Here is a 25,189-nt window from a genome sequence, read left to right on the forward strand (position 1 = left end):
CCACTGTTACCAAATCTTTCACTTTTTTAAAGAGCAGGGAGCTGAGCAGAGAGCCTGACATCATGGGGCTCCATTTCAGGACCCTGGGATCATGACCTCAGATGAAGGCAGACACTTAACCGACTGAGCCAGCCAGGTGGTCCCTTTCGCTTTTTAAAGAGAAGCCAGAATGCATGTGAAATCTTCTGGTTTTAATTTTTAACTTTGGCTAATTTGTTTAAGCACCACACAGGCCAAACCAAACATGTTTGTGGGTTAGATCTGGACCTAGGCCACCAGTTTCTGTCATGTTATGAGCCATGCTAGAGTATTTTATACTCTCCGCCAAAGTGAGGGCTTTTAGTCCTTTGAAGGTTTAGGGCTGCTAGCATATGCTTATTGCAAAGGAAGTCATTGTGGGAAGAGAAGTGAGCAGCACGCATTATATGAACAATGCTTTGTTATTAACTCTTTGGCATGTACTTAGAATTGTTTTCCTGAGGATGAGGATAAGTTTGTATGGAATCATCTTCACTGTCTCTTATCTAGGTTCTCTTGTGACTCGTCTCTTATCTAGGTTCTCTTGTGACATCTCTTATCTAAGTTCTATTGTGAGGGACAGTTCAGTTTTACACAATGACCCCTGGTGATTAGAGGTGTAACATGTGGCCATGGGACAGAGTTTGCCCTTTTTGTCAAAAAGCTTCTCTCCAGTTGGAAGATATCAGAAGGTAGAAACTTACGTCTTTTTCATCTACTGATTTCCTCATGATGCCCAGTGTAACTTTACTAGTACTTTATTTAGTAGAGACTCAGTACCTACTTGTCAGCTTATTATGAATAGGTACTTATTGGTGTATTATTAATAGATACAGATGATTTGAGTTATTCCAACCCTAATTTTATTAAATATCAAAATTCTGGCATTTATTGAGTCAGGCCCAGAGGTAGGTAGACTCTTGGAATATAGAGGTTAGAGGACCTTCAGGGAAGGAGCCCAGAAGATAGGGGAAATGCAAGATCGTTCAACACTCTTGATATGTCCCAGCATCTCTAATCATTTAAGTCAGGAAAAAGAAAAAAAGAGAGTGAGAGGGCCTTTTGGACAAATGTATTTCTCAGGGTAGTTTTTGGATCTAGTTGGGGAAATGAGTGCAGGGGAATTGAAGTGGGGCAGAAGGGAGAATTTTAAACTAAAGAATTCATTCTAGAGCTTAAATCATTGGACATACACTTAACTCTTGCTGCACTATATTCATTCATTCGTACAATTACATTTATGGAATACTTTCTAGGCGTTGTGGAAGATATAAAAATGAATGAAGCAGGTCCTCAAGGATTCTCTAGGGGGATAAAATATTGCACAGATTTACCTAGATAGGGTTGAATATATTCGGTGCCTCAAACCTATAGAAACAAAGTGCTATAGAAATTAGGAAAATTTACAGGTCATTTCTGGCTGCAAGATCTACGAAGGAGGATACTAACAGTTCAAGGATCAGTAATACAATATTTGTAAAGGAAAAAGAGTTGGTTTATTTTATCTCTATTAATTTGTACTCCCAAATTTACTACCCCAAAGGACAGAATGATTTGAGTTTTCTTAATATAAATACATAGCAGGTGTTTTCCCTCTTCAATCTCCCGAGTTCCACAGAACGAACCAGCAAGGGAGCGCTTGACAAGCACACCAGACACCTTGAAAGAGGCACATAAGAGTAACTGGCGAGAAAAGTTAGTATTCTTTAAGGTGACTTCCTTGAGGATTGCTGGGCATTAAGAGTGAAAATATGTAAACCAATTTATGAGCAGGAACACAATCTCCCCAAACTTAGAATTATCTAAGAACTCTCTAACCGCTGGACAGGCCCGTCAGCCCACCCTGCCCGGGGCTCGGGGACGCCCCTCAGCGAGCCCGAACTCGCTGGCCCCACGGGCTCGGTTACCCCTCCGGAAGGTTCTGAGGGACGGCGACCGTCTCCCGCCCTTTCCCGGGTCCCCACTCTGACAACCCGAGTTCTGTCAGGTCTTCACTGTCCCGCCCCCAGCCCCCGGCCCCCCCGTACCCGGCCCCACCACAGCCAGGCGCGGACGTGTACGCGCGTGCGCGCCGCACCCGAGGGCAGAGAAGGCTCCTCCACCCTCAGGAGCGCGCACGCCGCGCCGAGGGGCCCGGACGGGCGCGCTCCCGACCCGCCTCCTACTCGGCCCGCCCCCTCCCTCGCCTCTTCCTGCCGGGCGGTCCCTCTCTGCCCCCCCCCCCCCCCATTCTCCACTCCCTCCGCCTTGCTCCCTCCGCCCTCCCAGGGCTCCGGCGGCCGCGGAGTGAACGGGACGGGCCCGGCCGCAGAGCGCGGGGCGGCGGGTGGGACGCGGCGCCCGGCAGAGTTGTTCCGGCCCTGTCTGCGGAGACGTGAGGAGGTGAGGCGAGGGCGGCCTCCTAGGGGCCCGCGGGCGGTCGGGCGGCTAGGAGCCGCGGGCCGGGCCGGGGGTGTTGGCGCCGGGGCTGAGTCGGGGGAGGGTCGATGTCGGGGCCGGGCCGAGGACTGGATGCGAGAGCACCACCGGGAGGAGGGCACGGATGTTTCGGGACTGTCGGTTGCTTCCTGGACCCCACAGCTCTGCCTGCTGGTCGCTCTTCCTGGCCCGGGCCGGCGGGCGGAGTCGGGGCGCCCCTCACCTGGGGGCGGGGTGGGGACTTGGGTGCTCGCCTCCAGCTGTGCCCTCCTGACATTGCCGCCGCCTCCGCCGCTGCGCCTTGCTTGCTGCCGGGCTCGCGGTCTCAGCAGCCCTGCGTCCGGGGGGCGTGTGGCTAGGGTATTTTTTTTTTTTTTTTTTACCCACACTCAGGCTTCTGTTCGTGACCGCGTCTCGCCCTCGCGCTCCCCCTGCCTCCTCCCGGCACTTTGCTCCGCTCCCGCTGTTGATGCTTGTGGTTTTGCAGTTTGGGATGGGCTGCGTCCTGGGCAGATCTCTGCCTGCAAGGAATGCCCCGCTTCGGAGTTGACCGCCTGGCCACGAAAATCCTCTGTCCAGGAGTGGGTGCTCAGTGTCCTGATAACTGAGTCAAAGTTTCTGAGCCGGGGCTAGTGCTTTGCACTGGTCGCCAACGGTGCAGGGCTGGGCAGTGCGTCAGCATGTGGAAAGGGGCCACCGGCCAGCGGAAGGTGGCTGGATGCTAGGGGACTGGACTGACAGGATTTGTTTCTGATCCCAGGGCAGTGTGTCCAGGTACTTGTGTATTCTCCGTGTACCTCTCAAGATTATCTTAGAAAATGTACCGAACTGTAGGTGGTCACTTGTAGAGTTGAAGGTTTCCTGCAAGTGAGGAGAAACGCCAACCTCATTACACTAATTAATGGTAAAGAGAACTTTTGCTTGAGAGATTTCAGCGCTGACTGGAAACTGATTTCAAGGCCTGCATTTTTGGTACTGGAAGATTTAGGGATTTTTAATACATTTAAAATTTCTTGTACTTGGTAGGAGGTAGGTAGTTGCTTGTTGCAGTTCTGAAAACACAATTTTATGAAAACTGACTTTTCTTATAATAGTGTTTATATTTAGCTTCTGCTGGATTTCTGTAGAATATCCAGTACTATGATGTCAGAAAATAGAAAAATGAAGTTTGCTTGTGGTCAAATTGGAAGTGGATTTTGTCCTTGGAAAATATTGGTCCACAAGCTGCTAGAGCTGGAAAACTGGTCTATGATTTCATTATATCAATAGAGTCCCATAGGAAACTGACAATGAAATTGCAAGGAAGAAAGACCAGATGAATTTCATCCATTTGTATTTATTTTTTTTTTAAAGATTTTATTTATTTATTTGACAGAGAGAGACACAGCGAGAGAGGGAACAGAAGCAGGGGGAGTGGGAGAGGGAGAAGCAGGCTTCCCGCGGAGCAGGGAGCCCGATGCGGGGCTCGATGCGGGGCTCGATGCGGGGCTCGATGCGGGGCTCGATCCCAGGACCCTGGGACCATGACCTGAGCCGAAGGCAGATGCTTAACGACTGAGCCACCCAGGCGCCCCTCATCCATTTGTATTTAAATGCTCACCAGCTTGGTAAATTACTTGAGACTCTGAGAGACTGGTGTCTATATTAAGTCAGTTCAAAATGTGCTCTGATAGGATGTATTAATAAGTCATCTGGGGAGAAGTGGATGTAGTTGGGCAGTGCTTATATGTGAACATATTATATAGCCTACACTGTATTTTAGAAAGCTGGAAACAAGGTAGTAGATCCCAGTACTATTGGGACATGTGAATACACCACCCAGCATAAAAAGGTGTGACAATACATGTATGAAGTTTTGTTTTTGTTTTTGGCCTGTTATTTGATAGGAACTTTTATATATTATAGTTTTGGTATTCTGAGAATTTTTGTTCCTTTGCTAATGTTTCATGATTCAGATAATTTTCTTTTTACCCTAGTAGTTATTGTGCTGTTTTTCTTTGAATGACAGAATTTTATTAGGCTTATAAAACAAAAGTTTTCATGTTTGCTCATCAGTGTAAAATTTGTGACTTCCAAGAAGTTGTAATTAAAATTTTTTCCTTTGCTTTAACCCAGATTTCAACTTGTTCAATTACTGTATATTTGAACTCAGATGATACAGCATTAAAGCTAAAAGTCCTTTTATCCATTCTTAATGGAGTAGTTAAAAGAAGGAATTCTGTTGTGCCAAGAAAAAATATTATGAGTGGGAGATAGCCAAACTTCAAGAGATGAACTTTGAAGAGGGTAGTAGCTAAGTAGCAAAAATTTCTTGCATTGAGGGTGTAGAACTGGGTCTGCATTCCATCCTACCATTGTCTTGAAGAGGTGTAGGGATGATTATGGCTGGAAAGAGGGTGTTTAGAAAATAGATACTGTAGTCTATAGGATTCTCAGGCACAGAGCTTTTTTTTTCTTTTTTCTTTTTTTGCTCTGTCTCACAAGTTTTAATGAGTTGCTACCTGTAGGTAGCTCTTGCCTTGTATAAATGGCTCAGCCACTGGGTCTGAGGATGACCAGGAGCACAAGGGTATACAAGCCTCTGGTACTGCAAAGATAGCTCAGGAACTTCTTATGGAGATAGTCTTATGACATTTGTCACACTAACAGTAGAGGCAAAGAAAGTACAGACTTGAGTCTGAGTTATGGTAAAACCTACTCACATTTTAGAGGAGAGGTTTAATATTGTGAACATGGAAGAAAACATGGCTTGACTTGACTCGTGGCTTTTCAGAGTGGTAAATAATTTTCACTTTATGGTTGGTATTTGAAATTGGGTAAATAAGTATGTGAACCTCAGTGGACCCCTAATAAGGAAGAGTTAATGGAATTTAGCAAAACTTGTATCTCAACATTTACCTTTTCATATTTATTTTCCATATTGCACTCACTCAACAGCTAGGATGCCAAAATTGTTTGAGTATAGCAAATTTGTGCTCATGCTGACTCCTTTTTGTCATCTTTTGGTGCTTTTTGGTGTAATTTTGGGGAATTTTCATTGGAAACTTCTAGGCATGTACTTAGTTGATTTGGAGTTAGATTTGGGCTACGATTATTAGTCTATTTGAAATTCTGAGCCTTCTTGTTTTCTAAATAGCTTTAAAAATAGAAAAAACAGTTTTTTATAAACACTCATGAAAAATCTGGTTACAGACTGTGTTGTTGTGATAGACATAGAACAGCCAAAAATATATTCAAGAAACTTCACCTCTCCTTACTCAGTTTAGTAAGCTTAAATAAGAAGTAAGAAAGGTTTTTTTTTCCCCAATAAAAGCCTGATTTTCCCAGAATATCAAGTCTAACAACTGTTGGCTATGCTGTTTTTTTTTTTTTTCCTTGCTTATTCTAAATTCAACAAGTACATGTCTCTAGTCCATGGCAGAAACTTAATTCTAGTAGGGAATTCTCAGTAATGGAGATCTTGTTTGGGGATGCAGGCTTGTGCTGGAGAAATTGGCTGGGAAACATCAGATATAGAAATTTACTTTTTTACAGCACTGGTTTTCTCTGTACCTGAGTTCTCAGTGGAGTGGGGGCATGGGCACAAATGTCACAGTTACTTGGATTTTTTTTCATACTATACATTTCCTCTTCCTCTCCCCTTCTCCCCCCAACCCTTTGCTAAATGAGCCACTGCTACTAGTAGGATGTAATTATGTCCCTTAGGTGTGTGGGGCTGAACAAAGGCTGAGAACCTTGGCCATTTTCTGATACTTCCTAAGCCAAATTTCCACTCCTTGTAAGTTGCCTTCTGGTGATATTAATAGGCATCTCTGTAACTTTCATTTTTGAAGAGAAATAAATTGTGGTGGTAAAGAAATTACACACGTAACCAAGAATAAGATTTATTGCATTGTGTAGGACACATGAGACTAGGAGATTGTTTAGTTGAACATTTATTAAACTGTTTTGACTGTGACTTACAGTAAGAAACACATTTTATATCTTGATTCAATCCCCTCTCCCTCCACACTCCTGTGCCTGCATGCAAAGTTGAAAGAAAAGTTTGGCAAAACAATACTTGTCTTTTCAGGACCTTGCTGGAACTGGCTCATCATACTGCCTTGCAGAAGCAGTGTGCCTTCCTCTTCCCACCTAGCTCCATGTTCAGTGACATCATGCTGGTAACTTGAAGTTGTCTATGGCGTGAGAGTATTTACACCAGGGAAATCAGCAAGTGGTATAGTTTAGGGCTTTTTTCTTCCCTTTGTATAGCCAGTTGTTGAACATTTTCAGCACACTACTGCCTACAGTACACATTGATATTTCTATTCCACTTCATTTCATTTAAAAAAAATGCTGGGTTTTGACCCCTAAATTGATTTTATAGCCAGCTAATGATAGATAACAGCCTACAGTTAAAAACTGGTTTGGTCCACCCTCTTCACTTTGCAGATGAACATTCTAAAAGGTTGAAGTTCAAGGTGATATAGCTAGTTATTAACAAAGGCTGGTCTCCAGAATCCTAATAATCTGGAGTTGTTTCTAGTGGACTTCTCTCCTAACTAAAGCTTTTCATGTAGCTCAGTTGAGGTGCTTCATATGTGCCAGACATTGTATTAAGCAGTTTATGAATAGAGTTGAATAAGGCATGGATTTTGACCCTAAGGCCTTCATGTTTATGTGGGGATTAAATATGGAAACAAAGATACTATATGGCAGAAAGTAAGTGTGGTAAAGAAATAAAGATAAGGCACTCTGAGAGTTTAGAGAGAGGAGAGAGCAATTTCTTTTAGTTGTAAGGATAAGGGAAGAGGTGACATTTAAAACCATGCTTTGACGAACAGGTGGGATTTGGACATGTGGGAATAGGACAAATAGTATGTAAAGAAAGGCCTTTCTGAGCCTAGGGCCAGGGTCATCAAAGGCATAGAGGGAAAAGGCTAAGCAAGAAAGAGTTAGTACTAGATGGTGAAGAGCCTTGAATGCCAGTTTTCCCTTCTGCTTTTCAGTTTATCTTTCATTTTTGACTCTGGCGTCATCTAGTACTTCTTAACATTTTTTTTTTTGTTGAAGATTTTACTTATTTATTTGACAGAGAGAGACACAGTGAGAGAGGGAACACAAGCAGGGGGAGTGGGAGAGGGAGAAGCAAGATTCCTGAGGAGCAGGACCCTGGGATCATGACCTGAGCTGAAGGCAGAAGCCTAAGGACTGAGCCACCCAGGCGCCCCAGTACTTTTTAACCTTAAAGAAGTTTTGTATGCTATGTTCTTGATTAGAATATGACCCAGAGAGCACTTGAATATCCTTAGTGTAAAAGCTGAAGGGAAAAATTCTTAGTGTTAAGGAAGCAACCTCAAGTTTACCAATCCTAAAACTGTTGGAAAGTAAGGGAAAATATTTTCTTTGTAAGGAGATACCATTATTTTTTGTTTGCCAAATAGACCTAGCATCAAATTGGTTGTAGTAGAGGAGGAAGCAGTTTTGAAAGTATTTTCAAAGTGCCTTCTAAAATGTGATTTCTAAATGACTGGATCTTAATTTTTGGAGGCAGATCTGGTTTGGCAGAAAGGCAGTCTTTACAGATCCATGGCTGAGCCTCCTAGCTTTCAGAATTTAGGGCAGCAAGGCAGGGTATTTCATACCACAGCCAGATGTGAGGGATTGATAGATTATTTTTCTACTCAAAGAAGTTCCTTGAATTTCAGCGCTTATGTATTTGACAGCCTATATGACTGAGGATGTTTTGAAGTCCTGGATGGAGCTTCCCTTGTTCCACAGGTGAATTGGGTGGCTAGAAATGAAGATTAGTGACAGTAAGGTGTGTCTTTTAATCAAATTGGTGGTAGTTCTCAAGGTTTTCTGTTTTCTGATGATTTCATACTTAGTACTTCTAATTAAAATGGTGCACAGTTAATTTGAAGAAGCTTTACTTCTTTTTGACCTCCCAGTTCTGTAAAGGTAAAAGCCCTTTTAGAGTGTTGCCCAGGTAACAACACATACAGAAACTGTTAGAAGCGTGTGGAAAATTTTGGTAATCTTGGTGATGAAGTCGCTATAGTAAATAACTGCTTGGTTGGTAAAAGCTGGGCTACTTCTGGATGGTTGACAAAGAATTTTTGGGATGAGCTTTTGTTCTAAAATAAATAACGAATTATGTCGTTGCCATACTGTGTTCCTTGTTTATTTAAGCTTCTGATATATAAAGTATGTCATCCTATCATTTTAGAAGGTTTTGGCAGTTTCATATGAACTGCTTCACAGGATAGCACACCCCAGATAGTATGATAAGGGTTCAGATGCAGCATGCCTCAGATACCTCACACCAGTTGAATGGAGTAGCTAATCATGTCAGCACAGGGTGTTGGGTTTTTTTGTTTTTTGTTGTTTTTTTGTTTTGTTTTCTGTTTTGTCTTTTGTGAGACGTGTTAGGCTTCCCAAATAGAGCTTATTAAAATACTTCCAAATTTTCTACCGTCATTTTTTGTGGTACAAACTGTGATATCGATGTCTTTATTTTATGTATTTTCTACAGATATACACATATACATAAATGAGTATTATGTACGTATACACATGCACACCACCCACTAGTAGTTGACATTTGTGGTGAAAATACAGTCTACCTGGCAAATGATTAAGAACAAGTGGTCAGACTCTTTGAAGGTTATCATGTGAAATATTGACAGATATGAAAGTAATGCAGATCCCCAAAGGGATTTTTTTTTTTTTGCGAAATTTCCAGGAAAGGAGCACATTTAAAAGGGCAAGTGTAGGATACATTCATGTACTAGTGAGGGATTTCTCAACTTTTCCCCTACCCCACATATACACCCATATTCTGCCCTCATTATCAGCAGTAAGCAAAATTGCCAGGCTTCAAAATGAGACTTCCACCACAGGGGATGCAAATAACAAATACTATTTTTAGAAAAAATAGAAACCTGTGGTTTTTCACTGTTGCAGGCTTAAGAGACAGAACACTAATTTTTGATAAACCATATAGAATATTTATTCTGTACTTCAAGATGTATTCGTCATTTTGAGGCCCTCTGCTAAGAGCATTGTACAAATGCAAATGGTTCTTAGAGTGGTTATCTGGAATTTCCTTGAGTAGTCTCTCTGGAGTAATTTATCTTGGTATGACATTTTGAATGGATTATATTTTAGTTTAGTGAAAAGTCAACCACTGAAGGGAGCCTATACATATAGTGGCAGACAGTATGGTTTCTGAGGTTGTTTTTATAGTAATTTTGTTACTTTAGCATCTGAGGCCATCAGACCTCATTCATTTAGTATTTCCACAAAGCTCTTCCCTCATGAACTGTATTCTTTCATTTTATTATTTATTTATTTATTTATTTATGTATTTATGTATTTATGTATTCTTTCATTTTAAATCTTTGTGTCATATTTGGCCTACTGTTTGTTAAGGATCATGTTTGGACTAATGTTTTGATTTGCCTTTGTCCTAGTCTTTGTGGAGCGATGAACTACTGCCTATCAAGTTTGGTACTGAATTGTAATTCCAGTTAATGTCTTCTTTCCTCCATCCATTTTTCCCTCAATATTCTAGAATATTATTATTATTCAAATCCTAGGACCACTGGTTTACCTATACAAGCGAACCTATAAAATTTTTATGCATGAGTTATATAGCTTAATTTTTCACAAATGAGTCTAGGTCTCTAAGTTTTTTTTTTTTTTTTAAATTCTGAAATGCATTTTATATTTCTTGTCAACATTGTCAATAGTTTTGATAGGTGAAACAGGTTTCTCCTGTTATAGTTGTTTTCACAAACAGTAAAATAGCAATCTCTACCATTTGAAGATATCAGATAAAGTTTTTAAAAGTTAATTTAATAATAGGTTAGAGAAACCAGTTTGTTTAGCAGTTAATGTGGTACTTCCCATTTTACATATAAATTTCATTGTTTGCATGCTAATCGTAGTGGAACTTTATTATAGTCCACTGAGGGGAATTTACTTTTTAAAATAGAGGACTTTAGCAATTTTTGTACTTTGGAGAATTTTATTTGGAAGAGGATAATAGTAGATTTAAAAAATTGTGGTTGAGCTGGGGCATGGGGATGGACAAAAATAGTCATTAAGCTGCAAAGAACTGAAAACACTTTTTGGTTTTGTGGAAGACAAGGCAGGTAGAACACAGGACCTTAATTCTTTTTTTTTTTTTTAAGATTTTATTTATTTATTTGACAGAGAGAGAATGAGAGAGAAAGCACATGAGAGGGGGGAGGGTCAGAGGGAGAAGCAGACTCCCCGCCGAGCAGGGAGCCCGATGCGGGACTCGATCCAGAGACTCCAGGATCATGACCTGAGCCGAAGGCAGTTGTTCAACCAACTGAGCCACCCAGGCGCCCCAGGACCTTAATTCTTGATCCAGTGCTGCTGTGAAATTCAGAGAGGAAAAGTGATTTACCAAAAAAGTGATTTCTTTTTTGCGTGATAATAATGAACTAGCATTAATTGTTTAGTGGATTAGTTATACGAGATACTGTGCATTGTCTACTTAATCTTGACAATAACTATATGGGGTAGGAGTGATTATACTATCATTCCCAGTTTGTGGAGGAGGAAATGGCTTAGAATCATCCAGCTCATAAGAGGCAGGTCTCCTTTGCTCCTAAATCAGCTTCATAGTGACTTTCAACTACTACTCTCTATTGATGATTCTTTAAATGGGGTGATGATACTTATCTTGCCTATTTCATAGGGTGGTTATGAGAATTAAGAAAACTAAGGTTTACAAAAGAACACCTGTAAATGTGCCTCGTGTTTTCGTTTTACTGGATAATTTTTGAGGAGCCAAAGAAATCTTGGAAATAGATAAGCACCTATATTACTTTGTAATTACTAAAATAAGTTGAACAGATATTTGAAAGACTACTATTTGCATAGTGGAAGACCTATTTTGTGTGGGTCCAGAGGGTCAGTGAGTGAAAGAGGAAAGAAGAAATGTAGGGGTGCATTGAATAACTAGTGGATTGGATGATCTCTAGCAAAGTGAATTCTTTCTGCAATGAGGAGGAGTATTATAACATGAGGTAACTTATAAGACCCTTGCAACATCAGGAATCTATGAATCCTGTAATGGGTGACTCTTCTTCTAACACCTTGAAGTAGCTGGATACAGCCAAGATAATTTTTATTTTAGCTTGGATCATCAACAATTACTATTCTTTAAATGTCAATTCTTTGCACTTAGGTTGAACAGAAATATGTAGTTGCCTGGGAAAAATATAGTTAATGTATTTTTGCTTTTCTCCCCCCAAGATAAAAAGATGTTTTTCAGGGTGTGGTAGGTAAAAAAGGTTTAATAGTATGTTGTCACATGCTTGTACTTAATAATTTTCATATGACTTTCCCTTAAATTTAGATGTCCTGAGTGTATATTTGCAGAAGAAAGTTAATATCATTATGGGTATGAAAGGTCGTTTTTAATTGTATGGAGTGTTACGGCTTTATGGCCATAAATTCAGTTTCATTCTCTGACATTGTTTTATTCAACAAGCATTTATTTATAAGTCAGAGTATAGGTTCTGTGCTCAAGAAGCACAGGTAAGAGACTGTTAAGGACTGATAGTCATACTGGAGAAACATATATACAGTGGAGTTTAGCAAGGATGGGGCAGGATAAAATGTGTGGTATAGGAAAGCTTCAGAGGGTTATGTAACCTGGTCTGAGGTTTCAGGTAAGGCTGCCTGAAATATCTGAGTTGAGGTGAAAGAAGGCAAGAGAGACATTTTAACTAGAGGTATGAAAATCTGAAATTGTAACTCTTTACCTTTGTAGACCCAGTGTAGGCAGCTCCTCATCTTTCTGAATCATTGTAAAATCCCTAAAGTGGATGTCATTTTTATAAGTAATTTTTTATAAATAAAGCTTTTTAGCTTTCACTGATAACTTATTTTAAATATGGTGCTTGTGGTTTCTAAGGTAGCGGATTAGGAGGAATAATTTAGAAGAGGTGAGATGCTGTCATATACATACATACTGATAACAGGATAGTGAGATTGCTGAGATGATAGCAATGAAGAATAGGAAAAACTATAAAAAAAACCCAAACCTAAAAACTATAGATAGCATAAAGAAAACAGCCTTACATAATGAGCTTTAAGGTATCAAATATATTTCTAATAGTATAGAATAATAATGGAAATTTGTGAGATTCTCTCTTACCAAGAAAAGGTTAAGTATATGGTCTGTGTAGTACATTTATGAGGGCATTAAAGTATTTAGCTTAGAAAGTTTTTTATATGGAATACAACAGAGTGTTGAACAATGTGGTTTTGAGCTGCACAGGTCCACTTATCCGTGGATTTTTTTTTTTTTTGATAAATACAATATGGCACTGTAATGTATTTTCTCTTCCTTATTATTTTAATAACATTTTCTTTAGCTTACTTTATTGTAAGAATACAGTATATAATGCATATAACATATCAAATTTATGTTATTCAATTGTTTATGTTACCAGTAACATAACAATCGTTGGCTTCCAGTCAACATCTGGCTATTTTTTTTTTTTTTCATTTTAACAGCTTTTATTTAAAATCGCCAATTGTTTCTTCCTTAGTAGTATTATTGTTTTTGTTTTTTTTTTTTAACAATCAGCCATTAATAGGTAAATTTTTGGGGAGTCAAAAGTTATATGTGAATTTTGACTGCAAGGGGGTCGGTACCCCTAACCCCTGCATTGTTCAAAGACCAACTGTAGTATGAAAACCAGAGGGTAAACTCTTATTTCAGTTATCAAATTGCTTATCCAGAATGATTGATTTCCAAAGGGCTTTGAATAACCATAGATTTAATTTTCTTCTTATATATGACACACATAGACCTGCAGATTTTACAAAATACTAGACATAGTTCAGCAAGGTATTTGCTATGTAACATTGGTTAGAAACTATTTGCTCATATAATGTATCAGAGTTAGGTCCTTGACATTTGGGTACCAGGTATTTTTAAAGAGTGTGGACTAGATCGCCTTTCTGTTCTGGATGGCTCGTAGCTGTGGTCTTAGCATAGACCTCATCATCTTGAAAGCCTTTACTGAAACTGTAGACTCTCTCATATGTGCTTTCAGAGCATTCTGTTTTCCTCCCTATTGTAATACTAAAACATTGTATTTTAAGTTACCTGTTTCTGCATTAGACTACAGTATAGGCTTTTAAAGAGCAAAAACTGTTTTGTTTAGGGCTCTGAAATTTGTCTACCTTAGCTTTGGATCTTGGCTCTTTGTGTCATTGGGGAAGTCTATCTGTAAAATAGGGATAATAGCATTTACTGCATAGGTTTTTTTTTTTTTTTAAGATTTTATTTTTATTTTGGAGATAGAGCACAAATGGAGTGAGGAGCAGGGGGAGAGGGGTTAAGCAGACTCCACACTGAGTGCAGAGCCCGACAAGGGGCTTGATCTCACGATCCTGACATCATGACTGAGCTGTAATCAAGAGTCAGTCATTTAACCGACTGAGTCACTCAGGTGCCTCTAGGGTTACTTGTCTTGAATAAGGTAAGGAATCTAGAGGAGACATAGCTATGTACCTGGCACATAGTTAAATTCTCATAAATGTTCTCTCCTTTCTCCTTTCTTTCTTCTTGTATTGGGCACTTAGTAGGATTTTCAGTAATACTTTTTAAGTGAATTTGTAAACTATGTTAGAGCCGAATTGGATCTATCATTAATCTTATTAATGAAAATGTCTTAAAATGAAAAATAACTACTACATAAAAATACAATCTTTGAGCTAGATGGCAGCAAATTATTTAGTTTCCAAATTGGATTACCAACCAGAAAAACTTTTCCTCGCCCTTGTCAAACTTGTAATTGTTATGATGGCAGTTGGTTTAAAGTAGGTGGAAAAGATTGTAGAATTTCTTTTCTAGGCCTTGCTGCTTTCTGACCTTGTTCACTTAATGTTGGTGGTTATGCTTTGTATGGCCATCATCTTGACCTTTTTATGATGGGATTGTTATTGATCTATTTCTTGGGGAGTAAAGAATTCTGAATCTGACAGACTTATTAGCTGTGTGACCTTGGATAAGTAACTTTACTTCTGGGTTTATGTATCTGTAAAATGAAAGTAATAATAGTTCATGACCTCATGAAATTTAAGAAATAAGATGGGTGCTTGGTGTATAGAAGGTGCTCTGTACAGGTAGGTATTCTTGGCCCTATTAACCAAGCCAGAATCCTCAGTATTCCTTGCTTTTACTAACTTTATTTTCTTTTTAAGATTTTATTTATTTGAGAGAGAGAGAGTGAGATGGAGTGAGACCAAGTGAGAGCGAGTGACTATGAGCAGGGGAGGGGGAGGGATGGAGGGCGAGGGAGAAGCAGACTCCCTGCTGAGCAAGGAGCCCAACCTGGGGCTTGATCCCAGGACCCTGGGATCATGACCTGAGCCAAAAGCAGACACTTAACTGACTGAGCCACCCAGGTGCCCCTTTAGTAACTTTAATTGACAGCAGCAGACCAAAAAATAGGGGGAGGGAAGGAAGGGTGCCTGGCTGGCTCAATTGGTAGAGCATGCAACTCTTGATATCATGGTCATGAGTTTGAGCCTATGTTGGGCATAGAGATAATTAAAAAAAAAAAAAAAATTTTTTTTAAATAGGGGGAGGGAGAATTGGATGACCTGGGGAATGATGGCAGAAATTTTACGCCAGTGCTCTTGACCTCAAACAGGAGACGTGGATGGGGAGGGCCTGTGGCTTTATATGAAGGTTTATGGGTGGAACCAGATTGATCAGATGTGGCATAACATTTATATTCTGGCTTAAAACCTCATAAACCAGCTGAGTGTTTTTTTTGTTTGTTTTATTTTTATTCTTAGTTACTAAAATGCTTAGGATACTAAACTACTTACTTGATTAGAGAGTTATTTTTCATTGAGCTGAGTCCAATTTATTCAAGGCTTATGGACTGTTGAATTGTTCCTTTGTGATAACGTGTTAAGACATTCTAGGAATGATGTATTTTTTCCCCCTCTATATCTCTACTGTTCACACGGCTCTGTGCTATGGGGGAATGTGTAGAAGTAGGAGGCATAAACCATGTCTTTCAGGAACTTGACTGTAGTGGGAAAGTAATATATACATGTATTAAAAATAACTGATTTTTATTTTATTTTATTTTAAAAGATTGTATTTATTTGAGAGAGAGAGAGAGTGACAGAATGAGCAGGGAGAGTGGCAGAGGGAGAGGGCGAAGCAGACTCCCCACTGAGCAGGGAGCTCATCAGTGGGGCTCGATCCCAGGACACTGGGATCATGACCTGAGCCGGAGACAGATGTTTAACCGAATGAGCCATCCACGTGCCCCAGTAACTGATTTTTAAAAAGAGCAGAATTATTGGCTGAAACAAACATCTTACTCTCTGAGCCCAATATCCCTAGCATCATTTAAGATACATAGTTTTGCTGGAAAAAAGTCCTAGGCTGTTGTATATGCTGGTGTCAAAATTAATAGAAAAGTTGGAAATGGAAGTGTGTTTACTTTGTTATCTTCAAATGTGATCATCGAAATATCTAAGTAGTGAATTTAAATCATCATGATTTAGATATTTTCCTATGATAGTATTTTATCTTGATATGTCTATCACTTGGGAAAAATCATGTTTGTGCCATATTTATTATTATTATTATTATTATTAAATTTATTATATCTTTTATACTTAAATGGTACATATTTTGATTAAAAAAAAAAAAAGCATTGTCAACCCACCTTCCCTTTACCCTTTACCCCTTGATGAATACTTGGATATAAGAGCATCTCTAATCAGAATGTTCTCTCCTTCTGTTTTCCTGTGCCTGTCTTCTTGTCATTCAGATCTCAGCTCTTTTTTCATTTTCTCCAAGCCTTTCCCAAACCACCCAATCTGAAGTGGTACCCTGTTCTAGTCTTGTTCTCCCACGTTGCCCAATGTAGTTGAATTCAAAATACTTACCCCTGTCATAGAAACTTCCTTCCTTCCCTCCCTCTTTCTTTCCTTATTTACTCTTTTCTTCCCATCCCCTAGTAGCATGTAAGCTTTTTGAGAGCAAGGACTTCACTGTTTTTTTCACTAAAAAAAAAAAAAAAATTATTTATTTATTTTAGAGGGGGAGGGGCAGAGGGAGAGAGAATCCCGAAGCAGACTCCCCAATGAGCACAGAGTTCAATGCAGAGCTTGGTCTCATAACCCTGAGATCAGGACCTGAGCTGAAATCAAGAATTGGCTGCTCAACCGTCTGAGCCACCCCGGCGCCCGTTTTTTCACTTTTGGTATATAGAGCTTTGAATAAAGCCACTCAATAAAATTTGGTTGATTGCAGAATGAAGCAGATATTCTTGCTCTTAACTAGCTTTAAGACTTTCTTGAAAGTTATTTCACTTCATTTTGCCTTGATTTCTTCCTTTGCAAAGTGGGTGGGGGATGGAGAGGAAAGAGATTAAATTAGGTTATCTCAAAAATCCCTGCCATTTAAAGGCCTGCTGTTAGCTTGTTGTGAGCTTTGAGGTCTGTTCTAATGGCATTGATGAATTTGTGCTGACTTACTTAATTACTTTCTTACTCTGTCTTCTGTTGAAACCAGTAGTGCATATTTATATTTGCAAGAACTACTGACAGCATTGGAGAGTAAACTCTCATTGCAAAATCAGGTTTCTTGGTGTATCTGGATTATTAAAGAGAGTAGATCTGCAACATGATTTCTGTTTCCATGATCAAATTAATTAAGAGAAGTTTCTTTGGCATATCCAAGTACTAGGTTGAACAGAAATGGTATTTAAATATCAGGAAATTTGAGTCAACTCAACTTCTTAATTATTTTTAATCATGAGAATTTAAATGAAACTTGAGATAATGTATGTATATAAAATGAGAGTATATAAAAATGTAATTTCTGGAAGATGATGAGGATTGAAGAAATAAACTATACTTTTTCATTTGGTTCATGTGACTATAACTTTAGACATTTGGCACTTTCATTCTTCACTTGGGAAAGCTTTATTATAAAGAACAAAACTATTTTTTGAAATAGGTAAAGGAAATGAGCAGATAGTTGATAGCAGAGGAGATATAAGCAACTGGTAGAAGAATGTTAGATCTTATCAGTAACCAAAGAAAGGCTTATTAAAGCAAAATGAAATACTATTTTATACCTATTTCAGTTTTTTTGGAAAATACTAATAACATAAGGCTGGTTAGATTTTAGTAAAGTGGGCATATCAAATATTGCTAGTAGTTTGTAATTTGCCAATATGTATCTAGAATTGTTAGACTGCTCATAACCTTTTAATAAACCTTCAATTTAGTAATTTCATTTCTGAGAGTATTCTAAAGAAATAACTACAGAGAAAAAGGGAAAAGATAGAAAAGCAGGTGTATGTGTTAGCATAATGAAATGCCTATACATTTAAGGAAGGGTGAATATAACATTTAAAGTATATAAGAAAAAGAGGAATGCACTAAAATGCTAATTGTGTTAGCATGGTAGGATTATGGAGTTTTTTTCCCCTAAATTTAAGTAACCTCTATATTGAAAAAATTAAAATTAAAGTCAGGTTTTGCTTGCTGTGATAATTTTGTTAGTATAACTAGGGTTGCCAGATCTAGGAAGTAAAAATATACCTGATGTTTGGGACATATTTATACTAAAAATTATTGTTTATCTGAAATTTAAATTGGGTGTCCTGTGTTTTATTTGACAACCCAAGTGTAACATATTTTGGTGATAGTTGAATGTTATGGAGAAATGTTGGGACACTGTGCTTCCCAAATATTTCTAAGTATTGTTTTTAATTCAGGTAACTTTTTTTTTAAACCAGGATTATTTAGCTGGAAGAATTACTCTTATGGGCTAGTTTTATTTTAGGATTAGCTTTTGAGTGATGCTTGAAGGAAATATGCTTCAATATTTGGCAAGAGTAATTTAAAAATCTTATTTAACAAAAATATGATAATATTGGATGTTGCCTGTTTACCTTAGGTAGAATGAATTTGGAGGTGAGTAAGGCTGAAATCAGGAAGGCAGTTTAGAAAACTATTACAGTAATCCAGGTAAGGGAATTGGTTGGAAGTAGTGAAGTTGGAGAGGAATGAACAGATTTAAGAAGTTCTTGTGAGGTAAAAGCAATAGGAATTTGTGACATATTAGATTTAGGGGTGAGAGAAGGTATTCTTGGATCTCTTTATCAAGAGGGATTAAAGGAGGAACACAGTTTTGGGGAAAGAAAATATGAGCTCGAGGTTTGATGTCTATGAAGTAAATATTGTAGATGTCTGTAGGCAATTTGACATATGGTTATAAAACTTGAGAGATGTTTGGGTTTGAAAAGTGCTAATTGAGATTAAGTAGAAGAGAAGAGGCCCAGAATAGAGTTCTGGGGAACTCCCTTTTAGAGATGGAAGAGGAATTTGTTTCAAAAAAAAAAAAGGGGGCGCCTGGGTGGCTCAGTTGTTAAGCGTCTGCCTTTGGCTCAGGTCCTGATCCCAGGGTCCTGGGATCGAGCCCCATATCAGGCTCCTGGCTCAGCGGGGAGCCTGCTTCTCCCTCTCCCTCTATCTTGCCCCCTGCTCATGCTCTCTCTCTCTCTCTGTATCTCTGTGTCTCAAATGAATAAAGTCTTTAAAAAAAAAAAAAAAGATTACACATTTATATATTTTTTCTTCTGTTTATTTGTATTTATTTCTGTTTATTACATCTTTCCTCTATTAGATTGTAAACCCCATTAGGCAGGACCATGTCTCTTTTGTTTACCTCCATGTGCACAATACTTAGTACATAGTATGCACTCAAATATTTGTTGAAGGTATAATTATAGTTTTGTGTATTTTTGTATTCCTTTTGTTCCTCATTTTAATGTCTTAATTGTGGGCATTCATTTTGGGAATCTTTGTTCTATTGTACAATCAATTCTCTTTAAATTTTTTTAAAGATTTTATTTATTTGGGAGAGAGTGAGTGAGAGAGCACGTGAGAGGGGGGAGGGTCAGAGAGAGAAGCATACTCCCTGCTGAGTGGGGAGCCTGATGCAGGGCTCCATCCTGGGACTCCAGGATCATGCCCTGAGCCAAAGGCAGACTCTTAACCAACTGAGACACCCAGGCGCCCCTCAATTCTCTTTAAATCAGTTTCATATAGATATATTTTTAACTTTTCATTATGGAAAATTTCAAATTTATAAGAAAGAGTAAATAGTTTACTTAGTATCCACATAACCATCTACATTTAACAGTTTGTTATCTTCATGTATTTTTTTGATATAGCACTGCAAATTACAGAAATTTATTTTATCCCTAAATATTTATTTGTTTATTTATTTAAGGGGCGAGGGGCGGAGGGAGAGGGAGAATCTTAAGCAGGCTCCATGCCCAGCGTGGAGCCTTACACGGGGCTTGATCTCACAACCCTGAGATCATGACCTGAGCTGAAATCAAGAGTCGGACACTTCACCGACAGGGCCACCCAGGCACCTCTATCCGTAAATATTTAAATGCATCTTTAAAAGATAACATTTTCTTACATAACCGTAACACATTCTCACATTCTTATACCTAACAATTTCTTAGTATCGTAAAAAACCTAGCCCATATCAAAATTTTGCTACTTGTACCTGAAGTGTCTGTATTAGTTTACTAAGGCTGCTATGACAAAATACCAACAAACTGGGTGGCTTAAACAACAGAAATGTATTTTCTCACAGTTCTGGAAACTGGATGTCCAAGGTCAAGATGTGGGCAGATTTTATTTCTCCTGAGGACTCTTTCCTTGGCTTATCAGTGACCACCTTCTCTCTTTGTCTTCACATGGTCTTTCACACATGAATGTATGTGTAAATCACTGGGGTCTCTGTATCTTCCTGTAAGGACTCGTCAGATTGGATTAGGGCCCACCCTAATGGCCTCATTTTAACATAATCACCTCTTTAAAGGCCCTACCTCTAAATACAGTCATATTCTGAGGTATTGGGGGTTAGGGCTTGAAGATATGAATTTGGGGGGGACACAGTTCAGCCCATAACAATGTCTTCTATTGCTGGTTTGTTAAATCAAGACATAATCAAGGACTACGCAGTTGCATTTAGTAACACATCTCCCCACTTGTTCCTTTTTCTTCACATGGCTGTCCGGACATCTAGACAGTTGTCCTGTAAAATGGTCCACATTTTGAATTTGTCTGGCTTATTTCATTGTTTTCTGTTTTTTGTATTTCCTGTAAGCTAAAAGCTAGATTTATTTATTTATTTTTAAAAGATTTTATTTATTTATTTGACAGACAGACAGCGAGAGAGGGAACACAAGCAGGGGGAGTGGGAAAGGGAGAAGCAGGCTTCCCACTGAGCAGGGAGCCCGATGCGGGGCTCAATCCCAGGACCCTGAGATCATGACCTGAGCCAAAGGCAGTTGCTTAACCAACTGAGCCACCCAGGCGCCCCTAAAAGCTAGATTTAAAAGTTTGTTTAAATTAAAACATTTTGGGCATCAGTATTTATAGTTGCTGCTGTATAGATCATAATGCATTATATCTGGTTGTCCTGGTTTTAGTGATGTTGAGATTAATCACTGGATAAAGTGGTGACAAATCTAATTGTTCTGTTATAAAGTTTGTCTTTTACCTTATAACCAACAAGTTATTTGTGGTATAATATTTTTGAGTCTAGATATCATATGGTTTTTTTCTATTTTTAAGTAGGCTGCATGCCCAACCAGGGGCTTGAACTCATGACCCCAAGATCAAGAGTCGCACCCTCTGCTGACTGAGCTAGCTAGGCTCCACTACCATATAGTCTTGATAATTGTCGTTTAGGGTGATGTGGTTGTCTGAATGCCACCATTGTTGTTATGAATAGTGAACATTTGTCATTTTTCTCTTTTTAGCATTTGAACCCCTTTCTTGTATTTGACATATTCCCCCAATTTATGAGTCAGAGCCACCTTTTTACTAAAAGCTAAAAATGTTAGGTGCTTTATTCCCAATCCCCTTTTCATCTAGGGCGTGGATACATACCTAGATTCCATCAGTCAAATACACCTATGTCCAAAATTAGAGGACCTCTTAGGGCTTATAGATTCCATTGAAATGTGATTTTAGAGAGAGGAGCGATCTGTTCGTGCTCTCTGCCGTCCTTCTGTGTTTGTTAATAGGGTCTGTGAAATGTGGCGAGATCTGGAGATGCGTTACAATCCTTTTAAGTCTAACTTCAGAGTCTACTAGTTAGGGACTATTCAGTAAGTAAATATTCCACTTGAAATGGAGAAAATTGTATGCACCTTGCTTTGAGAATGACAGAAGTAAAGTACTTTGGAGGGTAATTTTAAATTTTATTTCTTTTAGGTTTTACTTAAAATCATTTTTTCTATTTCAAGAAATGTAAAATTGTATCTTCAAATAGTAATTTCTTGACGTTTTCTGCTTTTATTTTAAAATCCTGGGTAGTGTATTGTAATACATTTAAAAGAAGGATAAGGTAAAAAGTGAATTTCTACTTCAACCCGTATATTGTTTGATGAACACACACATTAAAAAAAAAATGAGCTTATCATAGTATATTTTGAATATCTTTCACTGACAATTTTGTGGCAGCATGATACCATGGAACTTACTGAATTGTCTCCTTTTTTTAGATGTTTAGATTGCCTCCTCCCGCTTACCCTGCGCCCCAGTTGAAAACAATGCTAATATGTGTGCCTTTGTAATTGTATTTTCACATATTTCTGGGTATTTAGCGGGACAGATTTTTGTGGATGGATCATTATGTACATTTACTTTAAAATTTGGTTTAAAATTTTAAAAAAATTAGAGTTAAATGTTGACTAATAGCTCTTTTTGGACACTAATGTTCAAACTCACTTGGTAGAGATGAAAGATGTTTCAATGAATAATGGAAGATGTTTATCGAATAGAATATTGTAGGTAGAAATTTCCAAGGAAATTCTCGGCATACTTGAGTTTCAGGTAGAAGATGAAGATGCAGGGATTTTTTTTTTTTTGAAGATTTTATTTATTTATTTATTTAGAGAGAGTAAGCGGGGGAGGGGCGCAGAGGGAGAGGGAGAGAATCTCAAGCAGAATCTGTGCTCAGCATGGACCCCGACTTGGGGGCTTCATCCCACCATCCTGAGATCATGACCTGAGCCAAAATCAAGAGTTGGCTGCTCAACTGACTGAGCCACCCAGGTGCCCTACAAGGATTGTTAATCTCACAAAGTAATAGCTAATCCTCACTTTTTCATTTTGATGAAAAATGAAGTGCAAAGAATTTTTGAAAGATTTTGGTGATATTTTGCTAAGCAGTTACATGATTTTAAATTGTTTTCTAGTGAGAAATATAATTATAGTCTGCTTTTTTGTTAAATATAGTCTGTTTTGATTTAAAAATAATGCATATTATAAACATTTAAATAGTTCAGAATGTATGTATCTTCTGCATAGACCCCTGTTCCCATTTCATCCTAACCTGTAAAGAACTAGTCAGCTCACTTATTCAGAGGCTAATTTCCCAGTTCGTCTTTATGATGTACTCTTATTCTTCATTTTATTTGACTATTTTACTGTCCTACTGGTATGGACATACAAAGGGAAAGGGAGGAGAGAGTGATGATGTCTGGAAGATGATGGGTTAATTAAAAAAGTTGATTAAAGCAGGGAATTATGAAAAACCTAACATGTATGCACCTTAGACATGTTAACTTGAAATCTATGTGTACCTTACCAAGCTTTTGATGTAGGACCAAGGCCTTCTGGCATTCTGTATCTTGGTTTTTCTTGCACATGCCTCACCTGTAATGCTTTATTTTAGTTTTTTTTAGTGCACTTAGAATAAAACCTTAAATCTTTAACATGTGCTACAAATCTATGGTATCTGTCCCATTGCCAGTTTCTCAGAAATCTATTTTTCCTTTGGTTTTCTCTGATCAAGTTATTCTGGCATTTCAATTTCCTCTTTTTTTTTTTTTTTAAGATTTTATTTTTAAGTAATCTCTACACCCATTGTGGGGCTTGAATGCACAACCCCAAGATCCAGAGTCGCATGCTCCATCGACTGAGCTGCGAGGTGCCCTGGCTTTTCGATTTCTGAAACTTGACGGAGGGCCTTTCCACATGCTGTTCCCATAACCTGGAATGATCTTTTCCCCAAATCTTTGGATGGAGAATCTTATCTCAAATGCCCAGATTCAGAGAAGCATTCTTGATATTCCCTAATATTCCAGTCTAAAGTGGGATACCCCACCCCCTACTAATATCACCTTGTTTTGTTTCATTCTAGTTGCCATATTTGAGAAGTACATATTTGTGTGTTTGTTGATTTTCTGCCTTCTTCACAAAACTGAAGTCTGCATGAAGAGGAGGTCCATATCTGTTAGGTTTACTATGCCTGCTTAAAGCAGTGTCTGGCATATAATAAGCTTAAGTATTTGTAGACCTAATTAATCAAATGTTTATTAATTGCATACAATGTGTCAGACACTGTGGGGGCATTAACTAATAAAATGCCACTTAGTTACGTTATTGGCAGCCTGTAGTATATTTTTAAGTGGAAATATGTACATTTAAGTATGCATCTATTCAGTAAAATATAGGACATTTAAATTTTTGAGATGATAATATTAGAACATGCAAATTTTACTAAAATAAATAGAGCCCTTTTTAGAATGTAGGAGAAAATGTTGCTTATCCTTTTAAAAATAGTTATTCATCCATTTTTCACTGATACTACCTTGAGAATTCTGATCATCTTATGGAAAGCTTTGAAAAGCTAGGAAGATCATTCTTCCTAGAAACATCGCCAAAGGCAAGGGAAGCAAGGGCAAAAATGAACTATTGGGACTTCATCAAGATAAAAAGCTTTTGCAAAGCAAAGGAAACAATAAACAAAACCAAAAGACAACTGACAGAATGGGAGAAGATATTTGCAAATGACATATCAGATAAAGGGCTAGTATCCAAAATCTATAAAGAACTTATCAAACTCAACACCAAAAGAACAAAGAATCCAATCAAGAAATGGGCAGAAGACATGAACAGACATTTTTCCAAAGAAGACATCCAAACGGCCAACAGACACATGAAAAAGTGTTCAATATCGCTCGGCATCAGGGAAATCCAAATCAAAACCTCAATGAGATACCACCTCACACCAGTCAGAATGGCTAAAATTAACAAATCAGGAAATGACAAATTTTGGCGGGGATGCGGAGAAAGGGGAACCCTCCTACACTGTTGGTGGGAATGCAAGCTGGTGCAGCCACTCTGGAAAACAGTATGCAGGTTCCTCAAAAAGTTGAAAATAGAGCTACCATATGATCCAGCAATTGCACTCCTGGGTATTTACCCCAAAGATACAAAAGTAGGGACCCGAAAGGGTACGTGCGCCCCGATGTTTATAGCAGCAATGTCCACAATAGCCAAACTGTGGAAAGAGCCAAGATGTCCATCAACAGATGAATGGATAAAGAAGATGTGGTATAGATATACAATGGAATATTATGCAGCCATCAAAAGGAATGAGATCTTGCCATTTGCAACGACGTGGATGGAACTGGAGAGTATTATGCTGAGCGAAATAAGTCAAACAGAGAAAGACATGTATCATATGACCTCACTGATATGAGGAATTCTTAATCTCAGGAAACATACTGAGGGTTGCTGGAGTGGGGGGTGGGGCGGGAGGGATGGGGTGACTGGGTGATGGACACTGGGGAGGGTATGTGCTATGGTAAGCGCTGTGAATTGTGCAAGACTGTTGAATCTCAGATCTGTA

General features: G+C 38.6%; 1 protein-coding gene across 2 annotated transcripts in view; it reads left to right on the forward strand.

Moving 5' to 3' along the window:
- The first annotated feature begins 2,217 nt into the window (after positions 1 to 2,217).
- The window catches only part of RABGAP1L (RAB GTPase activating protein 1 like), a 782,624-nt gene continuing 759,652 nt past the window's right edge, over positions 2,218 to 25,189 (forward strand). The window contains exon 1 of one of the 2 annotated variants that reach the window (XM_032393375.1): positions 2,218 to 2,400. The gene's annotated coding sequence lies outside the window, so the exon portion shown is untranslated. The remainder of the gene's footprint in view (positions 2,401 to 25,189) is intronic. The other variant, XM_032393374.1, reaches the window with a different exon arrangement.

Source organism: Phoca vitulina, unplaced genomic scaffold (assembly GCF_004348235.1).
Source record: "Phoca vitulina isolate PV1807 unplaced genomic scaffold, GSC_HSeal_1.0 scaffold73, whole genome shotgun sequence".
In the NCBI taxonomy this organism is placed as follows: Eukaryota; Metazoa; Chordata; class Mammalia; order Carnivora; family Phocidae; genus Phoca; species Phoca vitulina.